Genomic DNA, 21169 nt, shown 5'->3' on the forward strand with positions numbered 1-21169 from the left:
TTTAAAGTAGCATTTAAATTGCTTACCATGAATGAAATGATGAATTTTTAAAACGATTGAGCTACTTTTTATTTTCATCTATTCTTTATTTAAATTTAAAGGATATTTTTTGTATTTTTGGCTTGCATTACATGTTACTTTAAGTAAGGAATATTTCATTTTAACATAAAAACTGCATATTTTCAACTTATTACTTTGATCTTGATAATTTTCTAATCTCCCACATTAATGTGAATTTATTATCTAGAAACTACGGTGGAGAACTTGAACTGAAGTTGGTCATATTTCTATCAATTACCTGCTTTCGTTCCCAACCATCGAAAGTAAGCAATTTTAAGAATTTTCATGCACTGTATTATAGTATACGGAACACACAAGGTAACTCACTAACTAGTGCCAACAGTGTTAGGAAAGTTAGAAAAAAGAGTTGGTTCTACTTAAACCAAGCGATAGCAAGAAGGTGAAAACATAAAAGGGTGCCACATTCCATTACTCTATTGAGTTATAAATTGATCCCATTACGGAAACGTTTTAAATTCCTTTGCCGAGTACCCCGAAATTCCAGGGCAAATCTATCACTTCCCAATCGACCTTAAGATCGAAGCCCCGATTGAAAGCGGTCCTTGCGTACGCACCAAGGCTATGGCGCTTGTTCCAAGGTGTCCGGAGCGCTGTTCTTCCCGTTCTTGACATTGATTTTTACTATTTTTCAACGTCTTGAAACATCCATCCACTTCATCCAGGCGACCAACGACTTGGCTCTTGAGCAGGAAGCCAATGCAGCAAACTTGACGATCGAACAGCACCGCATGGTTGATCAAAGGAATTTATGTCTTCCGAACATTGGTGCGAATGTCGAATGGCAGGGTAATAATAATGGTACAATGTGAAGGTGAAGGTGAGAATGTAGGTAGAGAAAATAAAAAATGAAATGAAAAAACTCGCATATTTTTCCTCATCATGGCACGTTTCTTGGCTCGTTTCTTCACGAATACCAACCGTACGGACGGCTCCAACATGGCATGGCTCTATCCTCTATCAAGCCGAACTGAAACATTTCCCCCATTGGCATTCTCATTCGAAGGCTCACTGTCTCGTCCCATCTTTAATTCAATCGCTAGTCAGGTGTGAAAATTGGTCGGAAACCTTGTAAATTTTACTTCAGAACCAAACCCTGCATCATTTCCGCCACCAATGCGACCCGAGTGTCTATTTTATAGCCGCTTCTGGTTGGCCTATCGAACGAAAACGGGAAGGGAGTAATGTCTGTGGGCGGGAAGCGGAGGGTGAGGAGGAAGAGATGGCAATGTAGAGAGAGGAAGCACGGGTCTCAACCACTGAAGACTCACTTTTCACTGTGCGAAATACATTTCATCCAGGGAGGCTGTGGGTTTAGTCTGAGATTGAATTTATTTCACGCTTTCCTCATTTCCAATTTTCCTACAAACCTTGTCATTCGGCAGTGCGTTGACAGTCGTCTGCCTTGTTGAAAAGAAGAATGGTCGGTGACGAAAAAGTAGACTATACGGGAAATGAAATGAAAAAACCGAACGCTGCCAACTGATAAACGAACAAATGGCGTACAAGCGCTGTGCGACGAACCGCAATAAAGGAACGAAAAACGAACTGTCATAAATTCAGCACGCAGGTATGAAAATGAACACGACGCACGTTGTTTTCGCTGGCACCGCAGCCAAAAGATTTCCATGTAATTGTTGCTGATTTTTCCACGAAACCATTCTTTTTCGCATCCCCCTTTTCCTATTGTTTGCCACAATGCTCTGTGTGCAGTTGTGATTATTCCAACAGGTTCCCACTCTGACAAGTACTGCTTTGATATTGATCATTTGTGGTGCTAAAACCCCGTAATGTTCTTCCCCGCACGAGACGAACCGGTTCATGGAAATAGTACGAACAGGGTGATGATACCGGGACAAAAAAGAACATCGTCCTACAGTAACACTATACAGCATCATGTTAGCTTCGTTTGTTGGTTCCGGAAAAAGATTCAACATTTTCCGGTCGAAGGAGTTTTTCCGTGCTTGCTGGGCGGTAGTGATTCGATCAGAATCATCGTTCTCGTGTCTTTCGCTTACGCATGGGAACACTTCAGTGCGTTGAAGCACATTACAGCGCTGATAGACGAAAGATGTGTGGCAGCAAAATACGGGTGCGGTCTGGGGTGCAGAGAAGCGGCGGCACCAAAGAGACGGAAAGCCAAGAGTGCGTGAGAAGACTAGAGTAACGAGCGGACGCAAATGATTCGATGAACGAAGAACCCATTTTGAGCCAGGGAGGAGGGTCTTACCACCGCTGCAAAAAAAAACCCGTCCTACTCCGGAGCAACCCACAGTCCTACATAGTCCTTGGGATCGAACTTGTCGTCGTACTGCTCGTCAAAAGGAAGGGATAAATTTAGCTCATTAACTCAATGCCATCGTTTCGCCGTTATTTTGCGTCAGCCATTTAAGGGGGTTGGGTCCGTGGGGAACAAGAAATGAGGGTTAACTGCTGGGGGTTAAGATGTTTCGCCACAGTGAAGCTGCTTGATTGAAATCTCGTCCCGATAATCATGTTGTGGAGATTTAAAGAATTTATTTCCCCCCCCCCCCCCCCCCCCTTCTGCTCCACTTCCTGTTAAGGCACACGCGTAATCTAGGAAGAACACTGCTTTTTGGGGAGACCAGATACGAAACGTAATTAGATCCCGCCGTGACTAACAGATAAGCAGGTTGATGAAGAAGGTAAACCCGGCGAATTTTAAGTAAAAGCTAGTGAAAATAGAACGTGGGCCGATATGGCACCGGGTAAACATCAAAACCCTCAAGCACTCTCTACCATTAATGGGTCGATGGGGCTTGAATGTTGTAAGCAACAACTTCTTTGCTATTTCTTGCTATCCAGTTGAAGTACCGCAACTTATGGACATGTTGTTTATCTGTGTTTTTTTCCAGCGCATAGACAGTAGAGATAAAATGATAAATTTCGATATTCTTTCATTCATCGATCAAAGATAGTGCAAACTTATAAAATTGCGAGATATTGAAAAAAAGGAAACTGATCTTTATTTTAATTATCTATTTTTAAAGCCCTTCCTTGTGCAATTACGAATAATAAGAAATATCATTCATTTCGATTCGGTGCATAAAAAAATGACAATTTAATTTTGTTCTGAAACGCTCGTGGCGGAAAACAAAGGTGTTAGAATTGGGATTGTTGGTTCGTCACGATGACCTGCAATCATGCTTCAGCATCCAAAAAGCTCCTGCCAGGTATGAGATTAATTATGCATACCGTTTGCTTGTCACCTGGTCGTAAGCACTGAACAGTACACAAGGATACTCAACCAATCAGTTGCCAAACGAGGCGAGACGTATACTTCATGCAAAGGGTGTAAAGGAACTTAAACACACGAACCATACAGCAAAGCTTCCTGATATATCCCGCATGATGCTTCCTCTTTTGTAGTGCCGACGAGTACGGTTCATTGTATTCATGAGACAGTAATGTTAGCTGCTGTAGTTGCCGTGTTTGTGAGCGATCCAACTTCAAATAATTAGTAAAATGAATAAAATAGTTCTACACGACTTGGCAGTACCAGCAGCTTGATGCTTTTTTTTGGTGGCAGTTGGGATTACCGGGGCCACAACCGTTGTTCACCTAAATTTAATGAAATTTACTTTGCTCCGTCTGTGACATGCCGATTACTCTGAACTTTCCAGGACGACTTCACCTGGGGGCAATGTGATGCATCCTACTGTGCATCGAGTTCCCACACTGCCTCATACTACGGCTGCAATGCACTATGAAATTCTTATTTCAATATATTCCATCACCATGAACGAACGACGACAGGTATGATGGTGCAGTAAACTTTCGGCACCTAAATCCCGAAGCTCTCAAAAGCATTGGGAAATTTGCATCCTGCATCTAAAACCGGCCTTTTCACGGGGCCTTTTCAATCAACAGAAGAAGAGGGAAAGTTCACAGAAAACTTTACCACACTCTGTACCTGGGCTATGGTAACGAACGGGTTTTCGTTTTTGTACGCCTGTTGGAAACACTCGCAAAAAGGAATCAATAGTTTATTGTACAATCTCTGGGGCAATTTGTAGAACACTTGCATTACGTTCTAATTTCGATAAATCAACTTTGCATTTCAGAACTTCAGAAAACTACTTTTCCTTATTTATTAGTTTTTGCTACCATAAGAATAAAGAATATTTTATACGAAAGGATATATTTTCGATCATATTCGGGATTCCGATAGAACGTATGAGTAGTTCACCTTTAGCTAGAATATTGACGGGTAGCAAATGAAAACTTTAGGTTTACTGTTGTAATTATTTTTGAAAGCAATATAAAACATCACCATCGATTAGTGCTCGTTTTCATTATAATCATGAATGTTGAGTGTTTGATTATTACACCACTTCTTGGTAGCTCAGTTGGCATTTCAATATCATATCATTAATGTTTGTTGATTGTTTCTCCAGTCAAATTTTAAATTCAAATCGTGAGGGATTATATCCTCACCACCAGCATTTATTTCTTGTTCATGGCATCTAAATAATTGTTTAATTGGTGGCATGTTTTACGAAATCTCAATATGTATTCACGAGCAATTACTACACTGACTTTTTGCCCTGAAGCTTCACGGGACATCGAAAAAATTCTTATAAATTATTCATGCACCTGCACTCTAAACTGGTGACATGGTTTATCTGCCTATCATGTGTTGTAAGTTCGGGTCAGTTTACCTTAGGGCTTCAGCAGTTTGCCTTCTAATGCCAACCTGCACGCATTCTCGCATATTTTCAACCATTCTTTTTTCCAAGGTTAGGCTCCCATCACGTAACGGAACTTTCAGGGGAACCGATTCGTATCGAACTTCGCATACAACACTGCATTCCGGCATAAAACGTGGGCGTCTATTATACCACAGCGGCTATGTTGCTGCAGATTCATCAGGGTAACGTTTGCTGTTAGTGCTCTCTCGGTAGTAAACGCTAAAAACGTAGTATAAAGCACTCTAAGGACTTTAACACGCACCGTTCGATGAAAGGGGACGAGCGATGGGACGAAAGAATAGTTGGAATTCAGCGAAAGGTTTACGTAACGTGAAAAGAATTGCCCAAACCTTTCCGTGCATGGTATTACGGAATTCTAACCTATTCTGCTGGACTGCACAGCACATTCCCCATACCTGTTCGTGTTTCCCCGGTGCGTCCTGTTGCTGCTACCTCGCTTACACCTGCCCTAATGGGATCTATCAAAAATGAATTATGTATGAGCGAACGGATCGACGGCAGTGTGCAGAAACAGAAACTTCATTTATTTCAAACGGTTGGGTCCATTTTCCCCAAACAACACCGCGCTTCTATTGAAGTTAACCGACGCTTGCCAAGTAAAGTTTTGTGATGCCATAGGTGCAATCATAGGTACAGGAAAGCAGTAGCTGCACAATTCATGGTATCGTAAATTCTATTACGAGCTAAACGTGCTTGTGTTTTGGCAAAAAATTGATCCATTGAAAAAAGGTGTAAAAGCTAACAACATATAAATAAACTTGTAATAACAGAACATTTTGCATGCATTCATACATGCCGTGCAGTGCTTTAAATATTAAATACATCCAGAAAAAAAATTACTGTCATGAAGATGAATGCACGTGATTTATTCATTTAGAACATACTCGATACAATTATTTAATCAATTAGTAGGTACATAATTTATATCATACAGATTTTTAACTCTTATAGAATGTGCTTTCAATTTTAAGTGTGTTTGAATGATCCACAAATGTGAAGGTCATTTTAAATTATATGTGGAGCTGAAACATTATGTCTCTAATTGAAGTTGTATAGGACAAGAGCATTTAGGGGAAGTGTGTTTTCTAGTAACTCTCAATACGATTATAATTGATAAAATGATAAACGTAAAGAGTGTCTTTATTGTTTTCAGAAGTGTTATCACTTATGTGAAGCATCACGGTATTGGTGGGTGATAGTGTTAGTGGTATTTTTTATACTTTTCATTACAGCAGCAATTGCTGCTGCATAATTCTTGACCCAAGCAGAACTTAGCGTTAGAGTTTTAAAAGTTTCGAGAGTATAGAGAGAGAGAGAGAGCAATTAAAAAGTTTTTCCGTCCCATTTTGTGAAAACTTATACGTACACACAAAGCCAAATGCAAACTGTTGAAAGTACTTTTTGCTATATTTCATTTCGTTTAACGTACTAAAGAAATTGTAAAACTGGACTGGGGGGTTTTCACAAGTTTGCCATAAGATCGTAAAAGATCGACTGGAATGGGTTTGAAACGTGAGGATACCTTTAATGGAATTTGATCACAAGTTGCTTGTATGATTATTCTTTTTATTCTTATAGTTGCTTCAACAAAAAAAAAACAATTTTAGACCCTCTCCCTTCCCGTAATGAAACATATCGCTAGAAGTGTCCCACACTATTTTTATAAAATATTTATTTACATTCCCAAAATATTTGAAACATGGCCCTTCCGCGGTCAGACCTCCTAAAAAAGTGCTTTGCTTTGTTAATTTTTTCATCATTCGAAATTAGTGGATGGCATCTCACAAAGAGTTAACTGTCCTTCGCAACCTCAGTGCTTCATAGAGTGTTTTCTTTTCAGCCTGTTACCATTGATAGTAATTCGAGATCCTTTACTAATGGACGAAAGGATTGAAGAGATGAAGGATTCTTTTCTCTTCATGCAATAGTCATACTATCGATAAGTACAAGATCTCGAATCATGATCATTGATTCGAGTATGCAAGAAAAGAACAACTATACGATATAGTAGAATGGTGACTAGAGGATTAACCTGAGCGTTACTTTTTGAGTAAATTTTTGAGTTTTGAGTGTCAAACAAACGTTTGACCGGAGAGTCGGTCTACGATGGGATAATTTGCGAAAGAAAAGAGTCGAACTATCCTTTCCTTTTCATCCTACTTACGCAAATTATCGATTATCGATGTGTTCCATATGTTTCTTCCTAATGTGTTAACAACTGTATGAAGCTCTAAAATGAAGGAGTAAAGATGAGGGAAGTAGATGAATGTCACCCCTTCTTTGGATGATCTCTTAGAATCCGAAATGATGAAATGGACCGTGTCACTAGGTCGATTTGTTTAAACCGATAGGAGTTTCAACGCATGGAGAAGTGACGAAAACGATACGTTAAATTTCCTTCCATCGTTAAAAAATTTGATCAGTGTTTTTGCTATATACTAATTTTTAATTTTTATTGTAATCGCATCTTCTTGCATTGATTGTATATTGAAATATTTCAGAAATAATATCTCAGTATTACGTTGAATTAACATCTTTACCAATGACTAACATGTCTACACTATATACATGAGGCGTGTAATGACCTACAGTGTAGACATTTATCTACAATCATCTTCATCAATGCCTGATATTACGCTTATCTGTAATGTTAACGCGCTCTTCTGCGCTGTTCTAATCATGAAACTGAGCACAGACTATGACGGACCAGTTACATACATTGTTACGGAAATGGTAAGGGATGATTCAACAACTAATCAATTACAACAAAATTAACAAGCATTTTTTTAGTTTGCGTACCGCTGAATCCGTCCCTGACCAGATCCAATTCTGTTAGTGCTTGAGCTCGGGGTCCCATCCAGCCGGGGGCCTCACCTCGCCGTTTAGTCCGCTTATTGTAAAACTCTGCCTCTGGTTTTAGCCTTATAATTATTGATTTTTTTTCCAGAAATGGTTTTGAGAAGAGTGGGGACTAAACGATTATTTTTAACCAATTCCTCAAGGTAATTGGAATAATGAAACTAGGCTACGTTTATGATGACAAATCTTCAAGAATACTCTAACTTCCTGATGAAACGCTAAGGTTATCCTTCTGTCGTAAAGAATATGTTGTCACTTTTCGTTTAATGATAAAAGCTGCATTAAAACTAATTACTGAACCGTAAGCGACACCATTCTCATTTCTGTGTTTTTCTTTTGTACTTTAATGTAATTTGTGTTGTCTTTGCTGTATCATTTACGGTCATTCAACGTCTTATGATGGGTTAGGATGCTTGAAATATTCTTGATTGCTTTTACTAATTGCTCCTGCTCGCTTGCTTACCAGATGCATTTCAGAATTATCGATAGATTCATTTATCCCTTCCCTTAGAACCTTACGCGTAGAAATGTAAGAACTAGCATTACTAATCGTATTAAATGTGCCATTCTTGTGCTACAGTACGTCACTTAGCGCTTTCTGTGATAACCGTTAGCGACAAACGTTAGAAATGGTGCCTTCGTGTCACTACCCAACGTTTAGGGTTCTTCAAAGCTACTGTAAAGAATTTTAAATAAATTATTCATTGAAATAATGTAACTGCTTAACAAAGTCATCTTCTTTTTAATTATTTCTAATGATTGTGAAGTCGTGTAAAAAAAATCGTAAAAGCTTATTTTAAAAGTTTTGTTGGCTGGATGATTTCGAAAAACATAATGCGAAAAATAATAAGCTATATTGAAAAATTTGGTTGTTTTACTTGGAAATGGAGGAAATGAAGTTTGTGTTTTCTTGTCAATACTTAAATAATGATCGAGTTGTCGGTAAATAAAATTTCATCTTTTCCATCTCTCGTAGCTACCGTAACGCCTTAATGATGGTGACATACGGACGATTCCGTGAGATCAGCAGCGAAAGTTCGAGTTATTAAAATTTTATGGCACAACGCTTGAGTGCAATTTGCCTCGCGTACTTTCATGTTACGCATGATGGAGAAAATCTGTTACTGAACAAAATGAAGCGGTTGTCTATCATTTCACTTTCAGGTAATACTGTCGCTGGAAAAAAAAATCAAAAACGAAGCTGAAAACCGACAGTTATCCCTAAGGTAACGATAATAGCATTTCAAAATACAAGTGTAATGTATTATCTATTACAACAATTTAACAATCATTAAATAGTTAATGGTATTTATTCGTTATATTGCGTGAAATCAAATTGCAAACTAATCAGCAATTTATCTTTATTTTCTATAAAATTCCATAGCATAATGATAAAAATCGTGAAATAAGTATGATAAAATTTACAAATATTTAGCTTTTTGTGTAATGTTTTTTATGAAAGGTACACGCATTTGATAAGCAACTTATTTGAGGAAATTCTGGAAAACTGAATTGAAATGAGAATGCACTTTTCCAAACCACAACTGGAAATGCTTTCCATTCAGTTGGTTTGCTGCATTTAATATTGGTTGTCCTTGAAAGGCTAGACATTCCGTTGCAGATAGTTGCTGATGGACCATATGGAAATTGAAAGAGAAATAGAGCAGGTGGAAGGGAGTAAAAAGGGGGAAAGAAGTAAAGGTTTCGACACAGAACGAAGATAGATGTTGGCTACCAACAAAAACATTTCCAAACATTCAAATCCTAGGCCACCATGAAGTTATTCCTACAGGAAGTGTGGATTTCTGGAAGCATGGTATCGGAGGGAGATGGAATTAAAACCAGAGTCTAGTCACTTAAAGAGATACTTCAGGCCCGGTCAAGGACAGTACGAGAGGGTAGAAAGGAAAATTCTTTGAATTATGAATACCGTGCGGTTTCATTTTTAAGGCATCTCTGTTGGGCAATGTTCCAGATTATGCAAACTAAAAGGGATGTATCAGTAAAATAAATGTAGCAAACGATTTTCGTAGCCATCTCGTGTCGACCATGACCGCAAACAGCCTTGTGCATTCTACAAGGACAGTTTTGAAAAATATATCCTATGGCGTCAGCAACTTTCATATTTGACGGCACCGTTAACATTACGGTACTGTGGTTTTTAAAAGAAGAGTGCATCAAAGCATCAACAGCCATATGTAGCTAACAAAACTTGTTATTTCAAATCTAAACGTGGTTAACCTTAACTTCAGTCCATACAAAAATGATGGACTTTAGTAGTGTTCACAGATTAACACAGATTTAAACTTGAAAATCCGTTTGTTGCGAAGCATTATTTTTACTGCCGTTATGAATCTTAAAATCTTTTGTGCTCATGTCAGCAATCATATGAGAATGAAATTATAAAATCTACAGGCAAATTTTATATCCCATACAACAAAGCAACGCTATACATTTGGTGGGCCGGTCTAGGGATTGTTCATTATGAGTTACTAGAAATCGATCAGATGTTGAATGTAAGTCTTTATGAATCAGATCTGATACAATAATAAAAATATAATAATTTTATTCATCAACGGACCCAGTAAGCCCTATCGACAGCGTTTACAACATATACTAAAAGGAGTTTTTTGGCGATTGAGCGATTAAAAACTCGACAGGACATGCGAGCACTCTGGGAACACGTAGAATATATTTACTTTTGACCTACCACTAAGATGCAAACCCTTACTAGATAAGCAGCAACAACCTAATTTAGCGACCCAAGCCGAAAAATTTAACACAGACGTCTGTGAAAAGTTCGGAAAATGGCTAAAAAAACTCTCTAGAATTTGTTTATATACCTCATAATTGATCATTCGTCTTAAGGCCTGAGACGATCAATAATCAGTTTAATAAGTACAGTGCAATTCCGAACGGATCGGGACAAATCCCTATTTATTATATATGTCCTGCTTATACTGAACATCCGCCGCTCCGGGCATTATTTACCTTTTGTTAAAAGCAACGTCAAACACAACTAAACGACACAGAGGATTTCCGACTATAGCCAATTTAGTCTCCAATTCGTTCGCTTGCCGAGCGCTTCGAAGCACAATGAAACATCAGCAATCACTACAAACTTGGCACAACGGAGCCCTGCGGTTCGTGGTTTGAAAGAGCTCGTTAAAAGCTTTCGTGGTGTGTTGTGTTCGTTGATGGCTTCTTTAGTGCCTTGCAGCATATGACAACCTGTCAACAGATAAGGTGGATTGCTGGATTGCAAGAGTACAAACACACTCACGCCGCTATTTATGTCCGTTTCAATTGGCGATTCATATTTGATGCCACTTAAAGGACATTTTCTTAACGAGCTCCAGAACCAGAATGTTCCGATCGTCTTCTGATATTGAATGAGATATCGATTGTTTGAACCCCGGACCAGTCTGAGGCTGGGCGTTTCCCAACAGAGCAGCTGCTATAGATGGTAATGATGGATGACCACACGAAGAATGATGGTTAACAGAAGTGATGATGGTAAGCCGTACAACTTCAACTAACACTACAGCTTTCATGAAATCGAGGTTCCTTCTAAACGTAGTTTTGGTTCAGTTAGGGTGCTACTGGACAACACTGGTCAGCCTTTAGCAAACTGGCATCAAAATTCATTAAGACCGGTATGTTCACTTAAGTGCATGCTAGGTCTCCCATGACTCTGTTGGTTGCACTTAGGATGAAAGGGTTCTTCTTATCGACGCTTTCGTACACCGTTGCACGACTCGCACGTGGACGGAACGTTATTCCATTACTTTGCCACACCCTGGCTGTCAAATACCTTAATGTGGTTATGATTGAATGACGAGCAAAACTGGAAATGATTTCCGACACCAGAAAAACTGTGCTGCTACGTTCTGGGTCCTTGCCACCTACTATGACCACGTTAGGCTGACATGTGCATGTGAAGCGCTGCTGTCGTATCGCAGCGAGTGCATCTCCACGTCGCCTAGGTAATATTCTTCTGCTATGATCTCGACCAGACGTTCTACAGGCGTTATCTATCAACTGCTTGCCTGATGCTTGCTGCACCGTACGCTAGAATTCCAATTTGATTCGAGCCCACAGGCAACTAGATGTACCTCGTTCGTTAGATGAATGGATCTAAAAACGAAATAACGTCCAGATTGTCCTGACGGAACCAAGCTGGTTTCGCAATAAATTTTACACTCGCCATAGGTTAAAAAAGTTCCAATGAACAACAGTAGGTATATCTCGCGGATCTTGAATGTAAGCTGAGGTAGTTTGAGTTCAAATTTGTACTTGACATCCAACAAACGCCAGTACCTTGACAATATATCATGATGCATTTTTACCGTGCAAAAACTGTTATGAGTAAAAACAAGAGCCTCCAATGAATTTAATTTCGTAATGGTATTACACTTTCTTTTTGGTTTATTTTCCGGTTACCCACTATACCATACAATAAATTTAACAATGTGATAAGTTTCGATAACAAGCTATTCCAACAAAATTGCAGAACAAGTTTCGTTTGTATATGATGTAAATAATTCAGCTAACCATGTTTAAAAAGCTCATTAACCACACGTAAACCAATTAAATCTCGTTGCTCCCTTTAATACGAAACACTATATGATAAATTCATGCGAACGAAACAGTTTTATTATAATTCTTCCTAGAAAACATTACTCTAAAGCTCTTAGTAAGGTTTAATACTGGAAAATACTGGAAAGCGAAAAACAGCACACCGTACCGCACGGTTTGACGACCATCACGGTATTTTATTAATGTTGCAGCATATTGATTCAATGTTTTTTTAATTGAAACAGTGCTGCAAAGATTAATATGTAATTACTGTTTGAGTGACTTACCTACCGCATCATCGTTCGGTACGCTGCAAGCAGCATTATACCGTTTAATTGACCTGCTAATGGACCTGTTACGACTACAAACAACAAGCAGTGTAAACGCCCGAGACGCGAATGGTCGAGATTTGAAGCAAGATGAAGGATATACATAGAAGTGTAATATGTTTTCATGCATCGATCGAAAGAAGCTCGTAGAAGCGTAAGAAAAGTTCGTGTTCTGTTGATAGCAAATGCACAAAGCAAAAATTAACTAAACAACCTCAATGAACGCATGGAGTCGTCTATGTGCTACCGTAAAGGAGCTTACTACGTATAACAAAAGGCTTTTTTGTTTGTGTAGGGTTCTCATTTTTTTTTGTTTAGCCCGGTATCCTGTCCTGTCATGTTGGCTTTGGCTGTGTGGGAATGATTGATGAACGTTTTCATCTACCTAAAATCCAAAGCAAACTTCAAAAAACCAAATGCACATACACTCTGGCTCACACAGGAAAGAGCAAGAACAAAACCCATAGCGCACAGAAGTTTTTGCGTACGGTAGAAGCGAGAATACGAGTAAAAATCGTTTATTTTTCAGCACACGGCTTTTTACACCCTCTCACTGCCCTTGATGATAGTGATTTTTTCTTCTGAGTAAGCAGATTTCGACACGAAAGAATTTCCACGGTCATCTCGATCCAATACAGGACGTCTCCTTTCTGCAACGAAATATAGAGTGTGAACCAAATGCCGACTCAAAGAAGCGGCGGCCGCAGTGAGGCGTAGCTGATTGATGCTAATCGCCTGCGGATTTGTCTGAGGGGTTTGGTTTTTTTTGCTCTTTGAGGGCTTTTGTTTTTTGTGCTGGAACTCACTGTGCCCTTTTGTAAATATTACAGAAGCTTTCGGCCATATGGTAAATCCAACGGCAGTATCATAAGCCTATTTCACACGGTAGCGTATTGGAGTAGCAAAAGTCTCTGTTTTATGAAAATAAAAAAAAAAACCACTATGCACACGTTGCACATCTGGCTAGCTCTTTCTGCTATGGATTATTCATGGCACCAATTCCCATCAATAGTCATTGATAGTCGACTGAAGAACGCTGAAACTCGTTACCCAGGTTCAACGTTACAGCAAAATGGAATTCTTCTCGCGTATCATAAGATCCCCAAAGTACGGATATTTATTATTTGCTTTTTCTTAGCTATCAAGACGAGACTGGCACGTCGGACAGCGAATGGTTTCCTATTCGGTCATGTGTATCTGAAGCCCTCTCAACCACGGAATGTCGTAACCCCGGTCATCAGGGGATTTAACACTCGACCACAGTGTTACCATTGCCGGCTTTTAGCAGGTCACGCGGAATTATGGTTCGGGCGTTGAGATCGCGGTTAATAAATTATGATGATGAGCCGTAATTAATTTCATTAGACCGCAATAACAGCAACAGACGGGAGGAGCAGGACTAACGTAAGCCACGATCGTCATATCAGTGAAATTTCGCCACTGGGTCCAGCATTCGCGCGAAGCGTTTGCTGCGTGATTCTAGCTACTGAGATTTGCAACCATACTGGCCGTAGGGATGTGCGAAAAGCATTTCAGCAACACTGGCCACAAACATATTCGTACCTGTACGTGTTTGAATAAATTTATCATTGGCTAAAACACCGCAACAAGCTGCACCGCTGGTGTTGTGTTGCTGTTTTCGATTAAACATGCTTACATAGGTGTTGTAATATGCTGTGTGATAGGCGGCCACAAAGCGTCATGTGTGTGGAATTCCACCACCTAACGTTGACAACCTACATTAATGAAGATGGATTCCACGCAAACACACACATGCACAGCGGTCTGCACCTGAGCGACATTTGGGGTTGTGGACAAACATTACCGCTAACCTTTGCAGACCGTCAGTGAGTGATTTCCGGTGTGTACGTAATGTCAAAAGTGATGCAAAGAACCGAGATTCACCGCCAAGAACAGATTACCAGTGCAGTGAGGCAGCCTACGGAAAGCCTTACCAGAAAACGCATGTGTGTGAGTAGAATTAGTAGATTGTCATCTAATTGATTGCTAATTATGACAGGTACGAGCTCATAATGCTTGCCACGCACATAATGACGTTGTTGCGGTATGGTAGGAAATTGTTTCAGAATTGATCGATATTAGAAGTAGTACGCAAAACATGCAACAACCATATTATATTTTACGTGTTTAAGTTTGATCAGAAACGTGTTTAAGTTCCAGAAATGATCAGCATTTCGTACACTAATTGTTCATGCAAAAATCACGTTTGCGCATTCATAATTCACAATCAGTTTAACAAGTACACAAATAATGTAATTACCCATGGTACGGATTAGGAATGATTCTACTGCACTGTTTCTATTGTTCGCACAACATTACAAAGCATTATTTTATAACCAATATCCGATTTAGCACCGCATACCGCTTATGGGTGTAATAAAATTTTATTATGAACCTTTCCAAGTGTGAGCATCGGAAGAATGGTTTCTGATTTTACTTTTAGCTTTCAACAGCTATTTTTATTTATACCCTCAAGGGAATCACCGGAACTGTGCCGTATTGAATGTAAAGAGCAACTCGTAAAGCTCGTAGCCTGCGGGTTAGCCCCTAGTTGGTAGTATCGTTGCGATAAGATCTTCTTACGATATGTGTTACAACCAAATGCAAAGAAAGCAAAGAACTGGTCCAACAATCGACAATGGCGTAACGCCTTCACTTAATGGTTACGCAGAGTTTTATCATTTTGTTTCTCGCTTGGAAGGGGAACAAAAACGTCAAAACGGGAATATGGATCGGCTCTCGAGAGTCATTGCTGTAGGGCTCACGTGACAACGTTCCATATGACGCGGAAGAAGCATAAGAAACAAACGGAACGTCTTCTGAGACACTGATTGAACAATGAATCCGGACAGTAACGAGTTGTCGGGGACAGTCATCGACATTTACGTCCGCTCGGTGATTGATACGAGTCGGACCGGAAGCAGCGAACGGAACACGTTACGATTTTTCCCTGATTGATCCTCATCCTCAACCGCACAATGTTATTATGTTGAAGCATTATCGCTTCGTTCGACTAGACACCGTATGGAGTAAGCAAACAAAAATATCCTTGCAAGGGTTTACTTTTGCTGCAATGCTGCCCACTTGCACTGACACATAAAGGACATCGAACGGCGAATCATGAAATCATGCTCTTAAATGGTACCATTCGCACACGATTGAACATCAGAACTCATGCGGAAGAAATTATTTTCTGTCATGCTGTCAATGTCATCGTTGAAACAAGTCCTTCTCGACTTGCGATACAGTCGTTTCGAGCTGTACTAATCCATCGGTATTTTGAAAATCTCTTCGGCTAAACAGTATGCGAAATAATCGATTTCTTAATCCTTCCTTTTCTGACAGCAATTTGTCCTTTTGCATTGCAATATCTTGTTTGGATCCCTAGGCATCTTCTGGTTGTTATGAATGTCATGCTTTTCAAGTTGTTTACAAGCAGACACGTAAACACGTCAACTACTATGTTTATTAAGCGCCATGAATAGTTGGAGTGGGCCATGGAGTAGTTAGGCTTGTGCATGGGAGTTGTCAACGGAATTTTTGTTTACCACAGTTCCCAATAAAATAAAATTTTAAATAAGTTTAATGATAAAATCGGTTACACATTTTCTAACTAACACACACATTCTTGTATGGCTTTTAATGCATTTTAAAAGATGATCAATTAAGAAGGAAAGTAAAAATAAACTATTTAAACGACGGAATGGAAACTCGTGGAAGTACTAAGCAAAACTTTGCCTTTTTGAAAAAAAAAATTCCATACCAACAACGCCGATTATCCTTGCTCATCGGGACACTGCCCTTACCGGATAAGCGAATACCACGGATGATAGACACAAATCTTTTTATTAATAAATATTAGTGTTAAGTGTGTAATGGGTGACCTTTTTTTTATAAATCTAGATGCTAACTTTCTTATTTGCACTTTGCAAAGTGAATCTGTACTTTTTTTGGAATTTGAACAATTTTTATCATTCTCTATTGAAGCTTTTATTTCTTGCCATAATCGGTTTTGCATTTAAAATGTCAATTCACCTTCGGAACTGTCATTTCCGAGTTGCACGAGTGATGCGACAACCGGATAAAAGGTACCCGTATAATCGGCGCTCCACTGTACTTATTTTCATCACTATCAGTTCAAACTGATAGCCACAAAGAAGCTGCCCTTGATATGAGAATCATTTTTACATCATGCTGCAATAGATGCAAAACAGCTCAATAGACACTCATTGCTCTCTCCATTCAGCATAGATAAGTCTCCATCATGGTCATTGTTTATATCTGTACATACATTTTATTTTACTTATTTTTGTGCAACAATGACTATATAAACACATTGGATAAAAATAAACAAGTGTTAATCAAACTACAGCTAATATTTACAAGGGTCAATGTAGATGGTCATTCGAAATTGGTGTTATTTATTCTCCTTATATGTAACGAATACTATGTAAAGTTACAAACACTTATTACCTTCTTTCATATTGCGACTTACATTATATTGCTTTCTAGAGTCGATCGATGTGCGTAATATATGGTACAACGTACTTTTTCAAAAGCTTCGAAAGCTCGATCGAAATACTCTTGATTGGACTGGCAGAGTATACCGGGCATACCATCGCATAGAAACAATGGCATACCTTCGCATAGCTCATCAATGTGTGTATGTGTTTTAGATTGACATAGTTGCATGTGCCATATCTATTGGCGCATTCTCGCTTATTGACATCGCAAACTATCCGTAAAAGCGTATGGTAGCATGTTTCTGGCAAGCTTTCTTTGCACGTCACTTGTCAAGCCGTACTCGTATCCTTCTTTCAGTACGTGCACGTGCAGCATCACTTGCAACTGGTGCTGTGCTGTGTACCCGAGAGTGCCGATGGAAATGGGGAAATTCTTCACACAATCCCAACGTCCACCCGCGGTCAATCTTCCAAACTCTTTGTTTCCTAGAAAACATCCACTCTTTTGAACCGACTGTCTCATCCTACCGTCTGTCTGTAGCCAGGAAGGATTTTCGACAAATTTCCAATAAACCAAACCAAGAGTGGCTGCACAGCCAGAGTATCGGTACGGTGGTACATGCGAAGTGTTCGTTCCATTTCGGCACAATGAAGTGCAATCGTGGGAGAAACCAGAATTCGCCATCAGGGACCTCATTGAGAAGAGAGCTCAGGCAACACCAGCAACACACGTTCAGTGCGTGTACGGAATGTCCATCGTTCGAATCAATTCCTAAACCCCCGTCCGATGGGTGGATTTCGGACTGGATGGATTGTTTTGTGCATTCGTTATTTTAAGCATCGCTGACTTGGTTGGGCGTGAGGAAAAACATTCAGCCCAGGCATCGGACGTACTTGGCAAGCGCAATTCGCAAACGCTATTCTCTGCCCAACTACGGAATCATGACGTGTGGTATAACTTTTAGGTGACGTTTCGTGGCAGGTTACATCCACAACTCTTCCTCCGTGTGCAATACATAATTTGAAGGCTCCCCGTGCGGAAAACTATCTCCGCCCGGTCTCCACTCGTTCAGCTAACCAACACTTAAGTGCTAACCGTCGTCAACGGGCTAGTGCTGTTCACAACTGGCACTAGCACGGGCAAAGGTAGTTTCAGTTCAGTCTGGCTGACCGGTTAGTGATTTTAAATCTCACTCAATGGCGGAAACCATTCCCAGAAGGTAATCCGCTTTCGGAAATGGGGAAACATTTACCTAGATTTGTGCTCTACAGCCCCACTCCGAAATTTCGGTGTCTCCGTTCGATGGCTATCGGCATGTTTGGCGCGTGTGCGCGGGGTTGTGTGTTTTTCAGCTCGTTCAGCGCTAAAGTGAATTCGTTAACGAGCCAATCTTATGCTAAATTGCTTTCCCGAGTACTAATGCCAACCGTTTTCCGTGTGGCTCTTGACGTTGGATTTTTAATTAAAATCCTTTTTTAACCCGAATCCAATGAAAGGCTTTTGTGCATGTGTAGTGCGCTGTACGGTGTAGTGTGTTCAATGTGTTTGGAAATAAAAACTTAACAACTTTTTTTATCATGGGGAGAAAGTACAATGGCACATACAAAAATGCACGAGCATACTAATCAAACTGATCTTATAACACACTGAAGTTAATATGGTATAAACGCACAGACTTTTGTTGATTTAAGAGAACAAAAAACAAATATACAAAAAAAAACCCACCAGCTTTATATAATAAGTGTTGTGAAACAAACATATGTCGATAATTGTTAGTACACGGTAATCGATAAATTTATACATTTTAGCTTGAATGAGTCGAACCTTAACTAAACCAAACATAGCTTCTCGCCTTCGTACATTTTCGATTAGCGACGCAATAATTTTACTTCATCTAAATGGTAGGGCAAAAAACCTACAGCGAAACAGCATGATGAGAAAATTCTTATCGACACGCTTCTCGTTGGCATTATACTAATTACACAGACAACCGCCGCTGCTAAAGCCCCTGGCGAGTAGTGTTTGTTCACGCGGTTGCATTGTTTCCACCCTCCAAGCATCGTGGGAAGTGTGTGAACCAGAAGAGAAAAAAACACCAAAACTGGATGCTCTATATAGCCCCAGCGTATTCCCACCCATTCACAACGAAAGTCGATCGATCGATAGTTCAATCGAAATGAATTTTCATCTAATCTGATTGAAAAGTTCGCCACCCTTTAGTTTGGCAGCCCCACACTCATGGGGCTCTCGAATGTAACGTTACAGGAGAAAGAAAGTTAAACATGTACCATGGCACCAAGAAGAGAGAAAAAAAAACACTCAACTGGGCGCCCTAAAGCTCTCTTGTGCATAAAATCGTTACCTTCACCTGCTCCGGTTGCTGTGTCAGTTTCTAGTGCATTCATACTTACTACTAGCATCTGACAAGTGTGGTGTGGCAAACTTTCCCACCGTGTGCTTTGGAACCGTGTGTGAGAGTGGGAACCATTTTTTCGTCCTTTTGCGTGTACCGTGTTCAGTGCCTCACATCCTAACTTTAAAACGTTTGCTCACTTCTAGTGAGATTTGGATTGTACCGATAAGCGTGACGAACTTTACCACATGCTAAATATGGAACGCGCCCGCAAAGGATGCACAGTTTTGGGTTGTAAAAGATTACGCGATTAACATATGGAGCCGAAACGATGGGATTACTGTGCTTGCGGGTACTACTATACTATACTACCACTATCAATGCCACCAGCACTATAGGTACAGCAAAGTTTTCCAAAGAAGGTGGTATATCAGCAGTGTCAAAGCTGTAGCTAAAATCCGACGAAATGTGTCATCCCGATCGTATGATCGTAGGTAGAAAAAGTGCAATCCTTTTGTAACTCTGCATTGCTTCCTTTACATCCCAGTGCAGTGGTATCACGAACGTGCAACGTAGCGCATGCACGGTGCACGCTAATCTTATTGCAAAGGCATTCAATCATCTTCTCGCCCGACGTGCGCCATCATGTATGACACATACGGGGGTGCGGTATTCAAAAATCAGTTTAGAAACCAATTCGATTACGAATGAACGTGGTTCTAGCGAGCGAAATGTAATCACTACCGCTGAATAATGCTTTGGTTTGGTGATGTATTCGTGATAAGATTTATGTACTCGGTGAACACCCGGTCGGTGATCAACTGATTTGCTGCAAATTAGATAAATATTTTATTAATGTCAAACTTGAATATTGTACCAGGCTCTTGCTTACGGCAAACGAGTGGGAAACGACGAATGGCAACGTGCTGAAATGTGTAATTTATGTTTGATAGTATTCCCCCAACTCCTCGGTTTTATGTTGTGAAACGAATATTTTCTTTATGTTCTCGTCCGTTGCGCATGTTAATCAATCGTCAATCTATGCCAAAGCATCCATAACTGTAGGCCTCTCGTTTGTAGCGCTATCACTATTCACATACATTGTTTCTTCCGGTTTGGAGCGAAACATAAAAAAGAAAAAAAAAAGAAAAATACACACACACACACACACACTGATTGATGGTTCATTTATTCGCTACAGTGCGCAGCACATCGAGCCTGAAGAATATGATCGCGGATAGTGACGTGAAGCGGATACCTCGTAGCATGGCTCGTGTGGGTTCAAAGCCTTCCCCTTCGTAAAGTTCTTCGCCCTCCGTGAACACATATACCATTAGGCGAACCGGAAGCGAAAAGTCATTACTGTCCTTTTTTATTATTTATCAATAGATACTTTTTCCCAGATTCCAATGGACCTCCCGGCGGGGGGTTCTGACGGCCATTCTCGGCTGTCTTTCTTTTCGGTTGCGCGTACACTTTTTGGACGTTTGAACGTTTCAAATTTCTTTTTCCCATTTCGTGCGTGCTTCGAAGCCGACCTTCACAAATGGTGGACTGATTTTCAAACCACCAACGAACGACCCGTCGATGTCATGACACTGGCAGCAATTAGGAGGAAATTAAACGTCAATTCGTCTCCACCATTCGGTGGAGCTGCTGTCAGGATCATTTTAGATTGCTTCCATCCGTGTGTACTATATGTGAAGGTAACCGTTTACAACCAACCACCCAAAAAACGGATGCATGTTTGTTTG

General features: G+C 40.0%; 1 protein-coding gene and 1 long non-coding RNA gene across 8 annotated transcripts in view; one reads left to right on the plus strand and one right to left on the minus strand.

Moving 5' to 3' along the window:
* LOC125774643 (dopamine receptor 1) overlaps nt 1–21169 on the minus strand; it is a 66429-nt gene that overhangs the window by 38858 nt on the left and 6402 nt on the right. The window lies entirely within an intron of this gene.
* Nucleotides 102–2432, plus strand: LOC125774662 (uncharacterized). Its single transcript, XR_007421090.1, has 2 exons — nt 102–1648; nt 1792–2432. It is a non-coding gene; the product is annotated as an uncharacterized LOC125774662 (long non-coding RNA).

This window comes from Anopheles funestus, chromosome 2RL (assembly GCF_943734845.2).
Source record: "Anopheles funestus chromosome 2RL, idAnoFuneDA-416_04, whole genome shotgun sequence".
Classification (NCBI taxonomy): Eukaryota; Metazoa; Arthropoda; class Insecta; order Diptera; family Culicidae; genus Anopheles; species Anopheles funestus.